The following is a 21,354-nucleotide window of genomic DNA, read 5'->3' as shown; positions in this document are numbered from 1 at the left end:
GCTTTTCGTGCAGCACATGTGTGAACGTTTTAGTGTATCAATTAGACGAAAGAAAACGTCTCAAAATGACATGTTTTTGCACTTGGAAAAGTTGACACATGCCACAAGAATCGAGGAATATTCTGGTAAGTAACTGTTGCTATTTGAATTTGTAAATGCAAAAATAATTATGTTTTTCGTCGTCGAGTGTGCCTCATAAAAAAATTGAGCTGAAATGGCTCCTTAGAGCGCCCCCTATCGACAGGAGTAAGACAGGGCACATTCATCATCATAACATTGTTAGTTGAACCAAAGAGTATAAGGACAGAAACTGTGGGGAGAGGGGGAGTGGTCTGCACAATTTGTATCCTCCTCTTACCAGTTTTCACGGTATCATACCTTTTTCTTTGAATTGGGAAAAAAATAATAATGCCATTATCAACCGATGCCCTAATTATCTTCATTTGTTAATATGAAGTATGCAATGATGGACATTGAAATGTTCACAGCACACACCGATCTTGGATGACTTCAACTGGCCCAATTTGTTCTGAGTTTTTCCTGTTTTCACAACAAACAAGAAAGTATGGTTTCCCAGCAACCTGGTAGGACGTCAGTCACTGCCACAGCCAGCAGTTGTCTTCATTTTATTCAAAATATTTTACAATGCAAACACAAATTTGACTACAATTTTCTTTATTTTTTACCTGATTTGAGAAGCTGAAATTATTCCGTTCATATATTTATAGTGGCCCTCACTATATTCCCACAAGTTATGGCTAAGAAATATATCCATGGAAGAAATTATGTTTGAAAATATGTCGAAGTTCTGCACTGGCGATGTGATCATCATGTACCAATTGATAGTGTGACTCTATAGCCAGCAGTTGTCTTCATTTTATTCAAAATATTTGTTTATTAAATTTTAAAAATTACCATGGTAACTTGAAGAAGAAAAAAAATAATAGTAATAATAATAATAACAATAAAAAAGTGTGAATAATTACTGGCTTTCAAATCTGATTTTTATTTTTTTAAATTTATTTTTCTTCTTTTTACTATTTATAATAAAGCGTATATATAAACAGTGATAATTGAATCAACAAGCTGATGTTTAAATTTTAATACTAATAATAATATTGGTATGAGGGTTAAAAAAAAAAAATCTCCAAAAGTATTGGAAAATGATATGAGGCACATGGCTTCTTTAAGCCTCTGTATTTTTTTTCCAGAACGCTCAGCAAAATATTCAGTCACATGATTTGATCATCATGAATTGTGAATTGAAGTAGTGTTTGATGAAACTTTTTCGGTGGGCAAATATTTTTATATGGCCTCAACCATGGAGGAATAAATTCCTCCATGCCTCAACATTGTGACATATTTTTGAACCTTGTAGAAATGCCCAAAATACAATTTTTTTTTGCATTTACAAGTGCAAATAACCAGTGGAGCCTTAGTGTTTCTAAGTTTCGGTCAAGGGAGAGGAGACTCTTTGCTTGGCAAATAAAACCACACAATTTTTTATCTAGGGACTGTTTACATTGCGCACAGAGAGTGAAAAGATTTGCCAAGATTTTAGGGACACCTCGAAAACAGGACCTCCTACGATATATCAACCGATGCCCTATTATCTTCATTTGTTTATATATGAAGTATGCAAGCATAAATTAAAACTTGATGGACATTGAAATTTTCACACCACACACCGATCTTCAATGACTTCAACTTGTCCCATTTGTTTTGAGTTTTTCCTGTTTTCAAGGCAAACGAGAAAGAATGGTTTCCCGGTGAAGAAAGAAATATCTGCAGTGACTGCAAGTGTTTTGTGAGACTCTGTGTATGACTCTTTAGCCAGCAGTTGTCTTCATTTTATTCACAATATCTTTTATGACATTTCAAAAATGACCATGGTAATTTGCAAAAAATTATAAAAAAATCAAAATTAAATAAAAAGTGTGAATAATTATTGCCTTTTAAATCTGATTTTTATTTATTTTTAATAAAAAAGATTCCCCTTAAATATTTATAATAAAGCGTAAAAATAAAAGGTGATAATTGAATCACCAAGCTGATGTTTAAATTTTAATATTTATAATAATATTGATACAAGGGTTTAAACAAAAATCACAAAAACATTAGAAAACAATAAGGCACATGGCTTCTTTAAGCCTCTGTATTTTTTTCCCAGAATGCTCAGCAGATTGTTCATTCACACGATTTGATCATCATGAGATGTGAATTGAAAAAGTGTTATAAAACTTTTTCGGTGGGCAAATTTGTTTTAGATGGCCCCAACATTATGACATTTTTTTGTACCTCATAGAAATGCCTAAAATACCCCCAAAAATCAGTAGAGCCTTACATGTTTGTGTTTCTATGATTTGGTCCAAGGAGAGGAGACTCTTTGCTTTGCAAGTCAACTACACAAATTTTATCTAGGGACTGTTTACATCGCGCGCAGAGAGGTAAAAATTTGCCTTGATTTTAGGGACACCTTGAAAACAGGACTTCCTACGATATAGCATGGTGGGAGGGGGTGCATAAAGTGTCAGTTTTAACGCACGCTATATGTCCAGCCCAACATTGAATTAAATACATCGTATGCTACCAACCTCCCCTGAACAAATTGCCCCATTGTAAAGAAGCTTTATTATACCAAGGACGTCCTACCACGTAAATTACAGGTTGGTGCAGTGAAAGCCTGAGTGGTAGGACGTCCTTGGTATAATAAAGCTTCTTTACAATGCGAACACAAACTTGACTAACATTTTCTTAATTTTTTACCTGATTTGGAAGTTGAAATTCCATTCATATATTCTTAGTGTCCCTTATTACACTTTCAATGAGATTGAGTTCACAGCTAACAAATATATCCATGGAAGAAATTATTTCTGCAAATAAGTCCAAGTTCGGTACTGGCGATGTGATCATCATGTACCAACTGATAGTGTGAGCTCATGTGCGCATGGCTTTGAGTGTAGTGCCGCAAATGGCATTATGTCGAGTGCAATATTTGAATATGACCCTTTTTAAATTTGCGCAAGCCAATTGTGCATAAAAAAAAAGGAAGAGGTAAACGAATTTTACGCTGTAAAAAAATGGCAGCTTGCGCAAATTACAAAAAGGGCTGTTAATCTCCAGTGATGGGTTTTACAACTTGCTGTCAACTGGTTTGGTGCTGTCAACTCCTCCTATATACATTTAAAATCTGGAGGCAAAACCAGGAGTCACCCAAATTACAACTTGAGTCAAAGTTGTGGAATCCTACAACACTGTGTTTTGGATGGCTGGTGGTACGGTGCACCCTACAATTTACAAACTATTAACTTTATTCTCATTCCCTTTATTTTATCTACAGATGAACTAATGAAGACAGAGATGTCTGGTCTGCAGTCACTATGGCTGTCCATCCAACTGAACAGAGATTTCTCAATCTATCAATTTTGAAGCCTAGGAGAGTCTCCAGAAATCTGCTTTCTCTATTCAATCAACGCCCTGATTTACAGGTACGATCCTTCACATTACTAGTCCTGTGTTGAACCAACTGGTATTGGAAAATTCTGCATCATTCAATACTCAGGTTCTGTTTATGTGGTGAAAACAATCCAAAACAACCGAACTCTTGTAAAACGAGATCTCGCGTAAAACCATGACCTCATATTCTATAAACAAAGCACTAGGTCTGCAAACGCTGCAAGCATTAAACAATCATCATCCCAACATTGTTAGTTAAACTGTAATGAGAGGGAATAGTCTGCACAATTTGTACACTTAGTAGGATTCTACATTTATTCAAATCCATAAGGTACTCATATCGGTATTTAAATATCATTGGAATCACAGCGCACAATCACTATTGGGTGATTTAATGCACATGCATACTTTTGCGCGACAGCCAAGTTGCGCGAAAGTGATTATGCCCTCTGTTGCCCAGTTACATTAAGGACATGAGACTTTCAACTCCATAAAGTTCGTAGTTCATAGTTAAATTTATTTCCACTCAATCATTTAAAATGACAAAATATAACATTACAGGAAAGAAAACTTAGAGATTAAGTGGGGGAGGTCTCCTTAAAGCATGCTTGTTGGATGGAGACCCCCCCCCCCCCCTCCCCTGAATTTGTGTAATAAGTATTTATAAGAAATAACAATGCAAGAATTTACTGAAATAATTGAAGGCACACAAACTAGTTTATACAGGAAAAGACACAGATAAACATAAACAGGACAACACAGAAACATTGGTTCAGTAAATGGCAGTGTGGAGACGAGATAGGTAGATAGGTAGAGACATTATCGGTAGAAGTTGAATCAATTAAATAGAATAGTGGGCCTAATACAAACAGAAAACTGATTAATAATATAAAATAAGGTATTTTTGTAAGAGGACAGTTTTGGGTTTTTAACAAAAGATAGAACAGGGCTCTTGCATTTTTTAGAGTACCTCTATAAGTAAGTACGAATACTAAGGTCCTTAAAAATAAACACAATTAATGGATTTGATTGAATGAACACTGGGAATATGGAAACCATCTGAGTGTCTAGTTGGATAAGAGTGGATTTGAGCATGAACATATTCTGGAAGGATTTGGGTAATTTCCTATAAATAAATTGATTCATAAATATACCAACTCAATGAATAGTTTACTCACTAAATGTTTAACTTTTATGCATTCATATGTGTTTTGTCAACCTGTACAGATGTACTAATGAAGACCGCAGAGATGTACACTTTTCATTGATGGATGGCTGTCAATCACAATGAGCAGAGATCTCCCATAAGAGTCTCTCTCCAGCAGTCTGCTTTGACAACTCAAATCAACTTCAAATTTAAAGGTGCGAAACCAAAGTCGATGTTAACCATTAAAAAAAAAAAAAATATGAGCTTAAAGGAACCCGTTGCCTTGGATCGGACAAGTTGGTCTATAAAAAAACATTTGTAACCGTTTGTTATAAAATGCATATGGTTGGAAAGACGATGTAAAAGTGGAATACAATGATCAACACAAGCATCCCTCGAAATTCCCTGAAAGCTTGGTGAATTTTTTTATAATTAATTCAGCCAAATCCTTCTTTTTGTTGTGTTTTCACAGTGGTTCCACTGCAGAGATATTCAGAGTGTCAAAGGCAAAGATCACATTTGATTCCCCCTCCCCCCAAAAAATCATAAAGTTGTGTTTAGCATCATTCTCATTGGACCTCTATTGTTCACTCATAGAGATAGAAAGTTGTTATAATTCTATGTCTGAAATGCATGCGATTTAGGGACCATTGCCTGCAAGGTCTGCTTCTAAAATAGATCCCTTAGCAGTGTTACATTTCATCTAGTTTTTTAAGTATAGTTGGTTTTGGGATCCCCCAGAAGCCTATTTTTTTGGACCCCATGGTCAATTGTAAAGGTCAATATGGCTAAAACAAAAGACATGTTGTCTGGGCAATAACTCAAGAATGAGATTAATCTCAGCAGGGTATTAGTGTTTGTCAACACCACTTTCTTGTTTGTTCTGATACAGTGGGAAAATAAATGAACCTTGAATCTCGTTCTCTTTTTTCATCTACAGACCAGGTGATCCAAACGGAGGTTGACAGATCATCAGTCATAGTGCTGTCCAGATTGTCAGATCATCAGTCATAGTGGCTCTCCATGTCGCACAGAGCAGAAGTGATGCTGAAGCTTAGTATCCAGTTATGACAACTCATTCAACTTCATGTTTGCAGGTACGATACAAAATTGATATTGATAATACAAAGTTGCAGGTCGAATTGGTGTAGTGGTATCTTTCCTACGTTGCCTTCCACCTCTAGGACCCCCTGTCGAATCACTTCGGGGGAACTATGTGTATTGGGTTATCAGTTCCTACTTGTGACTGCGTGGGTTGGCCTTTGAATAATTTTCTGGGGTGTTTCTGCCACATCTAAAACTGAAACTTCATTCTTCATTGTCTTGTCTTCTAGAGTTCTTGGCTAATACAGTGATTAAGTTCGCTTTTCTGAGAGTCCTTGGCTTCACATTCGCAACCCCCCAAAAAATGAAATGAAATGAATCACATTTCTGACATTGTCATCGTTCACAAAAAAAAGTGAACCCACCCCAAGGCCAAAATAACATTGAGAGTTGAACAATTTTTCATAACTACCGCTAGAATCCTGTTTATAGTTTATACTAGTAAATAAAGTACCAAAAGTGAGCTGAATTTTGTTCATCATATAGAACTGCCAAAATGTATTCATTCTTGAAGCTGTTCATTGAGTTATGAGTGCAGTGGACACTATTGGTAATTACTCAAAATAATTATTTGCATAAAACCTTACTTGGTAATGAGTAATGGGGAGAGGTTGATAGTATAAAACACTGTGAAAAAAGGCTCCCTCTGAAGAGACAAAGTTTTTGAGAAAGAAGTAATTTTCCACGAATTTGATTTTGAGACCTCAGAATTAGATTTTGATTTTTGAGGTCTCAAAATCAAGCACCTGAAAGCACACAACTTTGTGTGAAAAGGGTGTTTTTTCTTTCACTATTATCTTGCAACTTCACCAACCAATTGAGCTCAAGTTTTCACAGGTTTGTTACTTTTGCATATGTTGAGATACACCAAGTGAGAAGACTGGTCTTTGACAACTACCAATAGTGTCCAGTGTCTTTAATTTACCTCTTCAAACAAATTTAAAAATGATATCTGCCAGATGTCACTGGTTACATATCTGCCAGGTTACATGTCTGAAGATTGAAATGAATTTGATATATGTACATGGCTTTATTGTGGGTATGTTCAACTTTTGTTAACCTTGTTTCATTTACTCAGATCAACTAAACCAGACAGTTGAGAGTGTCAGATCTTCATCCAGAGTGGGAGTACCTCCTTGAACACATCAATCAACTCTACAGGTACGACACATTATTGTCAAAGAAAAATAAAAACTAAATATTTCTTGGGATAACCCAAGTAATTTGGGTTAATATCCTGGTGTTCCTTGGTTACTAGTGTAAAAACGCTTGCAATCTTTCAAAATCAATGATAGCATGGGCCAAATTCACTTTTCTATCTATCTTCCATTCAGTACATTCCTCTAGTGGAGTTTAATTGTATTTAATGAACGTGCAAAAATGAAAACGTTTGCCTTTTTATCATGGCTTGTAGTAAATAAGCATAATGTGTGGCGATATTTACTAAACTCTAAAGAGTACTTGTTCGACTAAGAGTTCAACCCTCGTGTGCCTCAATCATTGAGTAGCATAGAACAATCATTGAGTAGCATAGAACAATCATTGAGTAGCATAGAACAATCATTGAGTAGCATAGAACAATCATTGAGTAGCATAGAACAATCATTGAGTAGCATAGAACAATCATTGAGTAGCATAGAACAATCATTGAGTAGCATAGAACAATCATTGAGTAGCATAGAACAATCATTGAGTAGCATAGAACAATCATTGAGTAGCATAGAACAATCATTGAGTAGCATAGAACAATCATTGAGTAGCATAGAACAATCATTGAGTAGCATAGAAATCCCCTACAATCTTGGCTTCTAGATTAGTGGCTCTGATGGCCAACTTCAACTTGGAAAGTTTATTAAGTTTTAACTTGATATACAAATTGTTATACCGACTACTACGTGCAAAATAAGATTGTCCACAAACTTGATTTTGCCTATAAAAATTACATATAGTAGTGCAACATGAACATGCACAAGTTCCAATAAATTTATTGAAGGTATTAAATCTTGTTCTTGTTCCCTTTTTTCCATCTTCAGTGAGGTCAACTTAATCCAGACAGAGAGTGTCGGATATTCTCAAGGAGTTTGCGGCCCATCATACAACCATCAGCATCGATGCCCCAACCTTTTTGTATAGTTTGTATTATTTAGTTGTAGATAAGACAGGTATAGATTTTAGGTTGTTAATTGTATGGTTAATTGATCACACTTTCCCCTGTGAAATTCTGCACTTCCCCTGTGTTTTGAATTTCTTGCACACCCAACTTGTGTTGTGAATTTCTTCCACTTCCACTGTGGTGAGTTGCTCATACTTTCACCTTGTGTCGTGAATTATCAAGTTTATAAACTGAAACGTTGTCTAGGGCTGAGTTGGAAGAATGTTTCGCTATCTGTTCTAGCACATTCATTCAATGTAGATGTATGCTGATGTATGGAGTTGACAAACTTGGTTGCCATATAGTGGAGCCGGTATGGGAATTTTTCCCCACAGGGGTTTTTGCCCATCTCATATATCAGCAATTAGCAGGCATGCAATAACTGATTTGTATGGTTTTGGTTTCTCAGCCATAAAAAAAATTCAAAAACACAGCACAAAACATTGCTGTGCTTGGAATTCTGGAAATGTCAAATCTTTTATCAAAATATAGTGTTGCATGACTGAAATAGGAGACACTTTAGTGTCTAAATTCTTAGGAGTCAAACAAAATTTGACCGTTTATTTATTAGTTTAATATTTTGGTAGATCATTCAACGTTTCGGGTGTGCCAGGGTGCGTCACACTTCCTTTGTGTGTTGAGTACATACACTTTCCCTTGTGTTACTCCAAGTTGCTCACACTTCTTTGTGTGTTGAGTACAGACACTTCCCCTTGTGTTACTCCGAGTTGCTCACACTTTGTGTGTTGAGTACAGACACTTTCCCTTGTGTTACTCTGAGTTGCTCACACTTCTTTGTGTGTTGAGTACATACACTTTCCCTTGTGTTACTCTGAGTTGCTCACACTTCTTTGTGTGTTGAGTACAGACACTTCCCCTTGTGCTACTCTGATTTGCTCACACTTCCTTTGTGTGTTGAGTACATACACTTTCACTAGTGTTACTCTGAGTTGCTCACACTTCCTTTGTGTGTTGAGTACATACACTTTCCATTGTGTTACTCTGAGTTCCTCACACTTCCTTTGTGTGTCGAGGACAGACACTTTCCCTTGTTTGGTTAGCCACTTTCACCTACTGTGATTTGTGTTTAGAGTTGCCCACACTACCCCCTGTGTGGTATACTACTGAAACGTCCCCTTTAGTTTATAACGATCCATCCCTTTCACACTCAAAGATGTATGATTCAGATTCGTACATGCCAAATTCACAAAACAAAATCTTTGGAAATCATAGAAAACGTTCTCTTGCAGATAATCAGGGCACTCTGATTGTCTTCTTGAAAAACAGTTTTACTAGTCAGAGAGCACTCTGATTGAAACTGTTAACAGATATTTTAAACAAAACTTTGCAGAACTTTTGGATCTTGATTAAATGAAAAATTCTAACTTATTCTTTTTAACAATTAATTCTGAATCATACGTCTTTGTATTGTTTAAGTTACATGTACGAGCTGCTCCTACTAAAACCGAGACCATTAAAAAGAGTGAAACTTAAACAAAATAATGACTTTTCTTGCAAGTAAAGCCATTAACTTTGTTTCAATGACCAAACATAAAAATAAAAATTATGGAAATCTCAGTAAAATTTTCAAAAAGTAATGACTTTTCTTGCAAGCGAAGCCATCATTTTTGTTTCAATGACCAAGCATAAAAATAAAACTATGGCAATCTCAGTAAAATTTTCAAAACGTAATGACTTTTCTTGAAAGCGAAGCCATTAAGTTTGTTTCCTTGACCAAACATGAAAACAAAACTAGGGAAATCTCAGTATCTTGCAGAGATATGAAAATTTCTTTAAAAAAGAATTGCAATATTTGTTTTTTTGTTGCTAATATCTTTCAGATCCTGAGGGAAAACAACAGTTGTTTTTTGCTTTTCTTCAATTATGTTTGTTTGAGGGTCAGGGTTTTTTAATGAAATTTTCAAGATTTAAAACATGGAGTCATTGTGTAGGAGCAGCTCATTTTGATGGATTTAGTTAATGTATGTTAGGGCCTCATCCAAACCCATGAAAAACTCGCAGAGTTGTGCAAACACCTGTGCCTGTTGGTGGACCCCCTCGGCTGCCTGGAACAAGTGGTGGTCCTGCGGGCCCGGGTGCAATGGAAGGTGTGTTCTTTGTTCAGTGAAATTCTTTTAGATGCACAACTAGTGCTCTCCTTCACTGGTGTAATGCCTTACAAAATTTGACGAGCTAGAGCAAGCATTTTTGGAAGCATACATTCATACTAGGGCCTGAGCTGGAAGGTAGTGGTTGGTCCCTAAAAAGTTCTGGTCGGCAAGATCTCTCAAGACGTCGGGATGAGGGCCCCTTATTATTTAGCCTTTTGTTGGTCACGTCATTCTTTTGTTTTTGAGTAAACAGGTCTGTACTGGGGATCTTTTGAGATCATCAAAGGTGCCTTGAGATGTCTTCGTTTGAGCCAATGGAATCTGGACCCAGTGGATGATGAGGACTTCTATCCAGTTGATGATATGAGGGCTGGAGAAACATGTTCTGCTTGGTCATGCCACTTCACATCCAAAATATCTAGTAAGAACATGAATTTTATTGCCTGTCGATACCAAAGATGACATTGGATTCCTATAATTTGTAGTTGTTTAAGTTGGATGTTTTTGGAAGAGGTCAAAGGTCAGGTCTATGTCAAGGTTCTTAGGGTCTGGTCATGGTCAAATTACTGCATGAGATCACAGATTTAGTTTTCAAAGCAATACCAAACAGAAAGTTTATCATGAAAGTTCTCTAAAACTTTTAAGATTCACAACTAAAACTTAACATTTAAATATTATCTGAGACAATGGTTTTAAAGAATTTACTAGGTAGAACTAAATTCATTTCCAATGCAGCGACTAAACAAAAAGTTTATCGTAATTGATAAAGTTTATACTTGTGACATTCCCAACTAAATCTTATTCTAGGATTCAAATTTTAAAATCAAATATAGGCCTATGTGGATCTAAACACTTGCGAGGTTAGCTTTTAAATCTTGGGAGAATAGATTTTTTAAATCAGACTAGGGTAGAACTAAATAAGTGTTCAAAACGTCAAAACAAAACATAGTTTAAACTTCTCTAAAAGCTTGTACATTCACAACTAAATCTTCTAGGATATGTGGATTTTAAATTCCAACTATAGGTAGATCTAAACACTTGGGACATTTACATTTCAATCTTCTGAGAACAGTGTCTAAAATCAGACTAGATAGAACTAAACAAAATTTCAAATAAAATCCAAACAAAAAATTATAAAAGTTTACCTTTTTCTAAAGCTTGGGACATTCACAACTAAATCTTATTTTAGGATATTAATTTAAAGGTCACAAAAGGTAGAACTAAACACTCGAGGCATATTAACTTATGGTGGGTTGTTTTTTTGTTTTTGTTTTTTTAATTAGACTGGGTAGAACTGCACAAATGTTCAAAGCATTGTTCGTACATAATGTTGATTGCAATTGTTTATACATATCTACAAGCTTGGGAAATCACACTTAAATCTTACATTAGGATTGACAGAAGAACTAAATGCCTAAAACGTTAACATTTAAATCTTATCTGAGGATATGGTTTTAAAATGATACTAGGTAGAACTAAACTGCAGTTTGTTCAAGTTCAAGTTTGAGCAAGCATGTATAATGTAATTTTTTCAGCTAGGGGTGTTTACTTGTTCAACTCAGTCTCCATTTTGTGTCAAAGGTCATAAATTGGTCAGCCAGCATTTAAATCATTGCATGAAAGGTCACAGGTCATTTCGAGGTTTCAAAGGTTGCAAAGTTTTGTAGGAACATTTACAGCACAAAGGCATCTTGGCATCAGGCTATTATTGCAAGCATCCAATAGGTCTAGTCTTTTAAGTATAACTACAGAAAAAAACTAGTGAACCTATGTGTTACCCAAAACAGGGGTTTGATCTTAAAAGCCAAAATTAGTTTTTGTCACCAAGAGCAAAATTTTGAGTCAATCTTTGACAAAAAGTGAAACCATTTGGTCATATTGTTTGATACTAATTTGAAGGGGAAATCAAATTGTGTTGTGCTTTGAGAATATTTCAGTGCAAACCAAGTGAAAGTATTCATTCAAAACCTTCAATTTAGGAAACAGTTGTGCCGCAATTGCAAAGAAATTCAGTCCCTCATTTATAAGGCAATAATTTGAGGAAAAAAAAATGCAAAACACCATGCTTGTCATTTTTCTTAGTACAAGCCCAGCAATGTTGTCGAACAAACCAAGCGAAAGTATTCCTTAAAAAAAAACCTCAATTTTAGGAAGTAGTTGTGCCCCAATTTCCAAAGATCTTTAGCCCCTCATTTTATTAGATAATAATTTGAAGGAAAAAAAAAGGTTGGGCTTGTACAAAAGTTTTGTCGTACTGTAAGGTCAATAATATTTCAGTGGAAAAAAAACAAAAAAACAAAAGTATTCCTTTCACAAACTTCAGTTCACAATTTAGGAAGCAGTCTGTTGTTTCCTAAGTTGTAATGAAATTTTTTCCTCATTTTATTTAGTTCCTTTTTCCTACGTCAAGGCCAACAATGTTTGATTGTAACCAAAGTATTCCTAATAAGACTGCAATTTAGGAAACAGTTGTGCCCTAAATTGCAAGGAAGTTTAGTCCCTCATTTTATTAGATAATAATTTGAGGGGGAATTACATTGTTTGTTTTTATTCTTTTGCTTGCTGCTAGGCCAAAAATGTTCACTGCAAACCAAGCGAAAGTATTCCTACCAAGTTCTCAATTTAGGAAACAGTTGTGCCCTAAATTACAAAGATCTTTAGTCCCTTATTTCATTAGATAATAATTTGAGGGGGAATTAAATGGCATAATTTTTCTCTCTCTTGCCGCAAGGCCAAAAATGGCCGACGCAAACCAAATTAAAGTATCCCTTTTAAATTGTCAATTAAGGAAACACTTAAATTGCTTTTTTTCTTATTAGTCTTTTGTGAACATGCGTCTCTTTATTATAATATTCAGAGTTTTTTTTAATCCATAGTTACAGTAGTGTTATCCTTATCTTCATTATTACTTTCTCCGAGCACAAGTACTGAAAATCTCATACAAATAACTCCAGGGGTTGACGTTTACTTTAGGGTCGTGTAGTAGTCTTGCAAGTAACTCAAATACTTTAGTTCTTGATCAATCTTAGCTTTATTGAAATGTGTTGTCGTTATGGTCAAATTTGGTCTCTTTTAGGATGGTAGACGTTATATGAATCCAATGTCATCTTTGTTATCATTAATTGGCAAACATAGTGAAATTGTCACTGTTCAGCTTACTAAAACTGTTCAAAAATTTGCGACGTTTGCGTCAATACGTTATGCATTTTTCCCAAAGCCTTTGGTACATGCAATGTGTTTTACACGTCATCGTCAATTTGATTTTTAATCAAAGTTGGCTACATCTGAGCATTCAAATTGCAGCCCCAAGGAAAGCAAGGGGGAAATTAGTGGCCAGTGCAAGATTTGTTTCTCCAACCAGCACACCATCATCTGGATAGAAGTCGTCATCATCTGTCGAGTTAGGATCCCATTGGAACAAGCGTCAACATCTCCTGGCACCACCAGTGCAGCTTGGTTGCGAGACAACAATCGGTGAAATCTTAGGCCCTTGAGGGCACCAGTTCATTTAAGCAAGCAACAACTACCTTCTGCTCAACACTTGCATCTAAAACGAAGCGCAAAATTGCGTCTAGCTCGTGTATATTTTGTAAGACATTACAACATTGAAGTAGACACTAGGAGTACATCTAATTGAACTTCACTGAACAGAGAACATATCGACCATTGTACTTGGGCCTTTGGGTCATCACGAGTTCTAGGTGGCCGAGGGGGTCCACCGACAGGCACAGGTGTTTGCACAACTCTGCTTTTTTTTTTGGCCAAATTTTTTAATAAAAAATTGAACATGACTCTCCTTGTATCTTGCGTTTTATTTTCCTCAACCCTACCCCCCCCCCCCATTTATATTGAGGGCCCATCTTTTCCTGGTAGAACCCTCCCCCACCCTGTAGGGACCAATGGGCAAGTCCCCACAGGGTGGGGGAGGGTTCCACCAGAATAAGATGGACCCTCAAGCAGTCATTTTTGCCCACAAATGCAATTAGGTGTGTATACAAGTCGCTTTTAGCAAGTAAATTTGCGCAACGAAAACTCCCATAAAATTAATACACACCCAATCTGTTGCATTGTGGAAAAACATGGCTGCCAAGTAGACGAGTCAAATAATGAGACAAACAGAGTTAAATAGCATCAGCCTTTATTCTTGTACACATAAAATAACACTCACAATTTGATGAATACACATGTTAGGGCAAAATTTGATAAAAATGTAAGCCTATAGCCTTATTGCATTTTAGAACAAAATTTGATATACGCAAGCCTATAGCCTTGTTGCATTTTAGAACAAAATTTGATAAATTCGCAAGCTTATAGCCTTGTCATTTTGAGACAAAATTTGATGAATACGCAAGCCTTGTTGCAGTTTAGGACAAAATTTGATGAATACGCAAGCCTATAGCCTTGTTGCATTTTGAGGCAGAGTTTAAGGAATACGCAAGCCTATATATAGCCTTGTTGCATTTGAGGAATTTGTTTTGATAGGACGCAAGCCTATAGCCTTGTTGCATTTTAGGGCAAAATTTGATAAATTCGCAAGCCTGTTATAAGCCTTGTTGCATTTTGGGGCAAAGTTTGAGCAACATTCGATAAATACGCCTTGTTCCATTTTTGCGCAAATGTGAGAAACATTCAATAAAAAGGCAAGGCTAAAGCCTTGTTGCATTTTGAGGCAAAATGTGATAAAAATTGATAAAAATGTAAGCCTTATTGCATTTTAGAACAAAATTTGATAAATACGCAAGCCTATAGCCTTGTTCATTTTGAGACAAAATTTGATGATTACGCAAGCCTATAGCCTTGTTGCGTTTTGAGGAAGAATTTAATGAATACGCAAGCCTATAGCCTTGTTGCCTTTTAGGGCAAAATTTGAGAAAATTTGATAAATATTTGCTAAAGCCTTGTTGCATTTGAGGCAAAATGTGAGAATTTGATAAATTATGCAAGGCTAAAGCCTTGTTGCATTTTGAGGCAAAATGTGAGAAAAATTTGATAAATATGCAAGGCTAAAGCCTTGTTGCATTTTGAGGCAAAATGTGAGAAAAATTTGATAAATATGCAAGGCTAAAGCCTTGTTGCATTTTGAGGCAAAATGTGAGAAAAATTTGATAAATATGCAAGGCTAAAGCCTTGTTGCATTTTGAGGCAAAATGTGAGAAAAAAAGGATAAATATATGCAAGGCTAAAGCTTTGCGCATTTTTGCGCAAAGTGTAAGAAAAATTAGCCTTGTTGCATTTTCATGCTAAATTTGAGCAACGTTCAATAAATACGCAAGGCTAAATGGCTTGTTGCATTTTGAGGCAAAATGTGAGAAAAAATTGATAAATAGGCAAGGCTAAAACCTTGTTGCATTTTCAGGCAAAATGTGAGAAAAAATTGATAAATAGGCAAGGCTAAAGCCTTGTTGCATTTTGAGGCAAAATGTGAGAAAATTTGACAAATATATGCAAGGCTAAAGCCTTGTTGCATTTTCATGCTAAATTTGAGCGACATTCGATAAATACGCAAGGCCTTGTTGCATTTTGAGGCAAAATGTGAGAAAAAATTGATGATTATGCAAGGCTTAAGCATTGATGCGTTTTGAGGCAAAAATTGGATAAATATGCAAGGCTAAAGCCTTGTTGCGCTTTTTGAGGCAAAATGGGAGAAAATTGGATAAATATGCAAGGCTAAAGCCTTGTTGCGTTTTTGCGCAAAGTGTAAGAAAAATTAGCCTTGTTGCATTTTCATGCTAAATTTGAGCAACGTTCAATAAATACACAAGGCTAGTAAAGCCTTGTTGCATTTTGAGGCAAAATGTGAGAAAAAATTGATAAATAGGCAAGGCTAAAGCCTTGTAGCATTTTCATGCTAAATTTGAGACACATTTGATAAATACGCAAGTCTGAAGCCTTGTTGCATTTTTAGGCAAAATGTGAGAAAAATTGATAAATATGCAAGGCTAAAACCTTGTTGCATTTTGAGGCAAAATGTGAGAAAATTTGATAAATCTGCAAGGCTAAACCCTTGATGCATTTTGAGGCAAAATGTGAGAAAAATTGGATAAATATATGCAAGGCTGAAGCCTTGTTGCATTTTGAGGCAAGTGAGAAAAATTGGATGAATAGGCAAGACTAAAGCCTTGTTGCATTTTGAGGAAAAATGTGAGAAAATTTGATAAATATGCAAGGCAAAGCCTTGTTGCATTTTCGTGCAAAATTTGAGCAACATTCGATAAATACGAAAGGCTCAGCCCTTGTGGCATTTTCAGTCAAAATCTGAGAAAAATTTGATAAATACACAAGGTTATGCCTTGTTGCATTTTCAGGCAAAATTTGAGCAACATTGGATAAGTACACAAGGCTGGAGCAAAATTTGAGCATCATTCACTTAATACGCATTAAAGCCTTGTTGCATTTTCAGGCAAAAATGGAGCAAAAATTGAGCATCATTCGTTAAATGCACAATGCTAAAGCCTTGTTGCATTTTCAGGAAAACTTTGAGTGGATAGATAAGGAAGGCTAAAGCCTTGTTTATATATTCCGACAAAATTTTAACAAAATTTGAGCAACATTGAAACATACACAACATTTTCATGAAAATTTCAGCAACATTGGATAAGGCCTTGTTGCAATTTCAGGCACAATTGGAGCAATTGGATAAATACGCAAGGTCTTGTTGCCTTGTTGCATTTGCAGGCAAAATTTGAGGAACATTGTCTAAATTCGCAAGGCTATACTGTAGCATTTTCAGGCAGAATTTGAGCAAAATTTGATAAATACAAAAGGCATTTTTGTGAAAAATTTGAGGAACATTGGATTATGGCAAAATTTAAGCAAAATTTGAGCAACATTGGATTATCACGAAAGGCTATAGGCCCTAGCCTTGTTGCATTTTCGGCATAATTTCAGGATAAATTTGCATGGCTATACTTCTTGCATTTTCAGGCAGAATTTGAGCAAAAATTGATAAATAGGCAATGCTAAAGCCTTGTTGCATTTTCAGGCAAAATGTGAGAAAATTTGATAAATACGTCTTGTTGCATTTTCGGGCAAAATTTGAGTAAAATTTGATAAATACGCATTGCTATGTAGCCTTGTTGCATTTTCGGGCAAAATTTGGTAAAAACATCAGTTATGTTCATGTTCAACACCATCTTCACATTTGCTTCACATGTTGATAGTTCCAAGGCTGCAACAGGTGTCAGCCCTCCATTAAGTAGAGCTTGAATCTCCCTGGGTTCGTTCATTCAGGCCTTGCTTCATTCATTCAGGCCTTGTTTATGAACTGACACTGTTAACTTTGGTGCTGCTTCGTGGGTGACAATTGGTCCTTAGGAGATGCAGTTGGTAATACCACCTCGCAGTTGGTTCATATGTAAAATAAAGCAATTATTCTTGCATTAGGCTTGTTTTAATAATCTGATCAATTCAACAAACTTTTGTTTGATGGTTTTTCACAGCATGCACTACATGAGGAAAGAACAAACAAAACCATAGTCAATGGTGTTTATGATTGGCAAGAACCTGTATCTCTTTTGGAAAGGTGTAAAAAGACATTTTGGTTTATTTGGGGGGGGGGGGGGGTACTCTGATGAGCAACAAGCCGGGGCTCCGCTTAAGCGCTTGAATACAAAGGGGCAAAGACACTTCTGGGGGGGGGGGGGGCGGGGCTTTCAATGTATCAAACTTCATATTATGCATTTTTCAACCTCATTGGGGACAAGAGGGTGAGAGAAAGGGTTTTAAGCAAGAGTTGGCTCCTACTTAACACTTATGTCAATAATGCTAACTATGCATCAGAATGCTATGAGGGACTTAATATCCCGGCCCTTACAGGCTCACAGCTAAATGTCTAAGTTTGTCTTCGCGGTTGTATAAACTCACCTGTATAGTACATGATGGACACATCGAGCTGTCGGTGGCAGTGGTCTTCTTGATAAATGGAATGATTGGAGCTGTCAGCAAAAGGTACACGTCTGAGAGGAATAAAAACAAGTGAACGAGTTAAAGTTATTTCAACAAAATGTTGTTCCCTTAGAAGCACTGGACACTATTGGTAATTACTCAAAATAATTGTTCGCACAAAACATTAAGAGAAATGAATTCCTCTGAAGGAACATAGTTTTTGAGAAGGAAGTAGTTTCTCACTAAAATATTTAAATTGAATTCAAGACCTCATCTGAGGTCTCGATTTCAAGCATCTGAGAGCACACAACTTTGCGTCAAAGGCATTGTTTTCCCCCATTATTCTCTCACACCTTAGATGACCAATTGAGTTCAAATTTTCACAGGTTTGTTCATGTATGCATATGAGAATTCAAGACTGGTCTTTGACAATTACCAAAGGTGTCCAAAGCCTTTAACCCTCTTTAAGAGTGAAGTGTTGCTAAGAGAAGCCAAAATGTATGGCACCGTTTACATGAGCACTCAATCGAATGCATAAATCCATTGATCAGTCCTGTCACTACTGAGACATCTCGCTCCTATGACCAAATGCTGCCCCCCCGCCCCATCCATGCAAATTTTAAATTTATTAAAATAGTTTGCTGCTAAACATAGGAAACTTAAGCTACTAGGGCAATCTCGGTGGTCTGTAGTTGTGTAGACATTTAATTTATAACGGCAAAGGTGGTGAGTTTGAACCCCACCCGAGTAATATGCCTTTTGATTTTTTTCCCACCTGAGTGCCAGCACACATTTGTATAGGTCAAACTAAAATAATCTTCTTCATCCCCGATGGAAATTTAACACTTATTAGCAAACAACTGCTGCCAAGTTTACTGCATTTGTGTAAGTCACAATGTAGTTGTGTAGTCACAACTTGTACCTTTATTTTGTTACTCACCTGTATATAAAATGGACCAGTCCTTATTTTAACTTACCTTTTTACAAACTTAGTGGAACAGTCTTATTAGCATTACTCAAACTAGTTTAGATCACCAGGTACATGTACATTCAGGCAGTGGATTGCCTCATGCACTGTTAACCAAGTGGTATATTCCTTTCGTTAAAATTAGCTTTTGTAGCACACACGTTACTTGTTGTTGCACCATTAGTTACTTTGTTCATATAGTGGAATGTTTCTTTAAACCTTTTAAGTAGGGTTTCATTAGGCTTAACGTAGCACGTAGAAGTAACAATAAAATTGAAAACTTGTTGTTTCTCATGTTTACCTTTTCTCTGAGACCTCATCTTGATTATAACTTGATTACGGATCCCCAGGCAGTTACATGCTTAGTGGAAATGCAGGTGTTCTGTAGCACCTCACTATAAAACACAAACAAGTAAGAAATTTATATGGTAAATTTATCTTCCTAAAAACAAAAACAACAATCCCCCCCGCCCCTCAAAAACCACTTCTTCTTTTTTTATGATTTTATTTTTTTTAACAAAACCAACAAACATTTATGAAATACAATCTGTCCTCCTTAAAAAAAAATGCCCCTAGAACCCCCCCCCCCCCCACACCCAAAAAAATAAATAAATAAAACAAAAATCCACATTTGCCCCCCCCCCCAATCATTCCTGGACTCTCAGCCCAATAGAGGGTGAATTTAAAAAGGGCCATAGCAAACTTAAAAACACACCATGGTGCGCCCTAGATGCATGGCAGAAATTAGTTATCATAGTGTTCACAACTTCACATTGTCTATTTTCAATAAGCTTGTAACCACCCTAACTCATTGCCCATTAAAAGCTGTCACGGTTGCCCTATATATAGTATACAAATATTGACTGCTTCGAGTGCTATGGTTAAAACTATGACTCCCGAGGTGATCCCCGGAGCGTTCTATTTTCCCGAGGCGAAGCCGAGGGAAAATAGAACGCTCCGGGGATCACCGAGGGAGTCATAGTTTTTAACCATTGCACGAGTAAAAGCAGTCAATATTTGTTTTATAACACCCCAAACATTTCTAAATACTGTACTATTATTATTAAGTTACAGACCTGAATGCTACAATCCACGGACGACGCGAATACAGATTGCAAACACTTTTGCTGAATGTGTTGCATGACGTGTCGTGCAATCCGAAATGGTTACAGACTATTAATTTATGATCCTCGTACACGCAACGGACGTCTGGGTACTGCACGCCGTGTGCTAGTCTGTCGGACTAGCGCACGGCGCCATGTGCTAGTCTTCGGACTAGCGCATGGCAAACCGACGGCCGTCGTGTAGCAAAACTAAGACATGTCATGTGACGCGCTCTAAACCAATGAGCAGGCAGAATCTTTGCAAGGGGTGTTATAAAGCTGCTTAGTGCTTGAACCGTTTAAAAACACTAACACAAGATTCCATTCCCAAAGAAACCCTACAGAAACCCTAATTAGTGAGCCAGTATTGTTGTTAAATTGATGTATTGTAAGTTATCGCGTCTGTTGCATACAACTGGACTGGCGTCTTACAGTACAATGGGCCACTACTGTCTAAGTAGCAGCAGTTCCACCTTGCCCCTATTTTGAAAATTTTGAACATATTGATACAATTTGTTTAAACTTTACTAACAAATTCATTGAAACTGAAAGTAATGAAATAGTTAAAGGAAATGTTAATAATTATAACTAAAGAAGTAAAAAGACATCATGATCAGGACGTTTTGGTCGTGATCGGATTTTTTTTTTTGTATCATCTTTTAATTAATTCATTCATTGGTAAATTTGTGCAGTAGCTTTACCTGTACACTGACTTCTTGGAGCTTCCTTTACCAAAATAATGTTAGTAGCATCCATATTGAACGTCACCTTATTACTAGTTGCTATCTCCAACCACTGTACTGTATTTAGATGTAGCGTTTGGAACCACTTTGTCAATTATGGACTGCAGGTGAAGAAAGTACGTCTTGGGTTCTTGGTTATAAACTATGTCGTCCTTCGAGCGCCGTAGGGTCTAGGTTGGTGACAATACGCCATTTTTATACTTTAAGTGACAACACAATCACGAGATCCGAATTATGTTTTAGGTGGCATGTTCAATTTTGCATCGTTCAGATTCTGATTCTTTTGAAATATTGCGCGCACTCATCTTATGGGATGGGCATGCGCACGTGATGTTTGCGTTACATACGCATGCACACTCCCGACGCACACGCTCCACGCGGCCCAGATAACAGCATTGTAGATTATGGAATAGAATAACTAGATCTGCCGCTCGTACATACGCGGGTTCTGGCATGGGGGCTGCTGTTGCCTATCTCCCGTGTACATTTTCTGTGCGTTGCCGTCAGCACGTGACTTTTTTGCAGTTGAATACCAACCACCCTCCTGTGCCTATAGACTGTGCAAGTCTCGCGCGCACCGGAGCGAGAAAACACGACAACTGAAGAACTTAATTTTTTTATGAATCAAATCTTTGCTGTAATTTTTTCTTAATGCCGAATCTGAACAACAAAAATACCCATTAAAGC

At 36.6% G+C, this 21,354-nt stretch overlaps 2 long non-coding RNA genes across 3 annotated transcripts in view; one reads left to right on the top strand and one right to left on the bottom strand.

Annotated features, from left to right (window-relative positions):
- Positions 1-21,354, top strand: part of LOC139944579 (uncharacterized) — a 91,755-nt gene continuing 70,401 nt past the window's right edge. Inside the window, exons 1-6 of one of the 2 annotated variants that reach the window (XR_011786982.1) lie at positions 1-125; positions 3,341-3,488; positions 4,684-4,818; positions 5,544-5,700; positions 6,786-6,868; positions 7,741-12,828. This is a non-coding gene — a long non-coding RNA (uncharacterized lncRNA). Of the gene's footprint in view, positions 126-3,340; positions 3,489-4,683; positions 4,819-5,543; positions 5,701-6,785; positions 6,869-7,740; positions 13,762-21,354 lie in introns of those variants that run through there. The other variant, XR_011786981.1, reaches the window with a different exon arrangement.
- Positions 14,108-20,932, bottom strand: LOC139944258 (uncharacterized). Its single transcript, XR_011786935.1, has 4 exons — positions 20,626-20,932; positions 19,123-19,216; positions 17,834-17,925; positions 14,108-17,306 (listed from the first exon to the last, which is right to left on the bottom strand). It is a non-coding gene; the product is annotated as an uncharacterized lncRNA (long non-coding RNA).

This window comes from Asterias amurensis, chromosome 11 (genome assembly GCF_032118995.1).
Source record: "Asterias amurensis chromosome 11, ASM3211899v1".
In the NCBI taxonomy this organism is placed as follows: Eukaryota; Metazoa; Echinodermata; class Asteroidea; order Forcipulatida; family Asteriidae; genus Asterias; species Asterias amurensis.
Note: the sequence above shows the minus strand (reverse complement) of the source record. Positions and strands in the feature narration are given on the sequence as shown.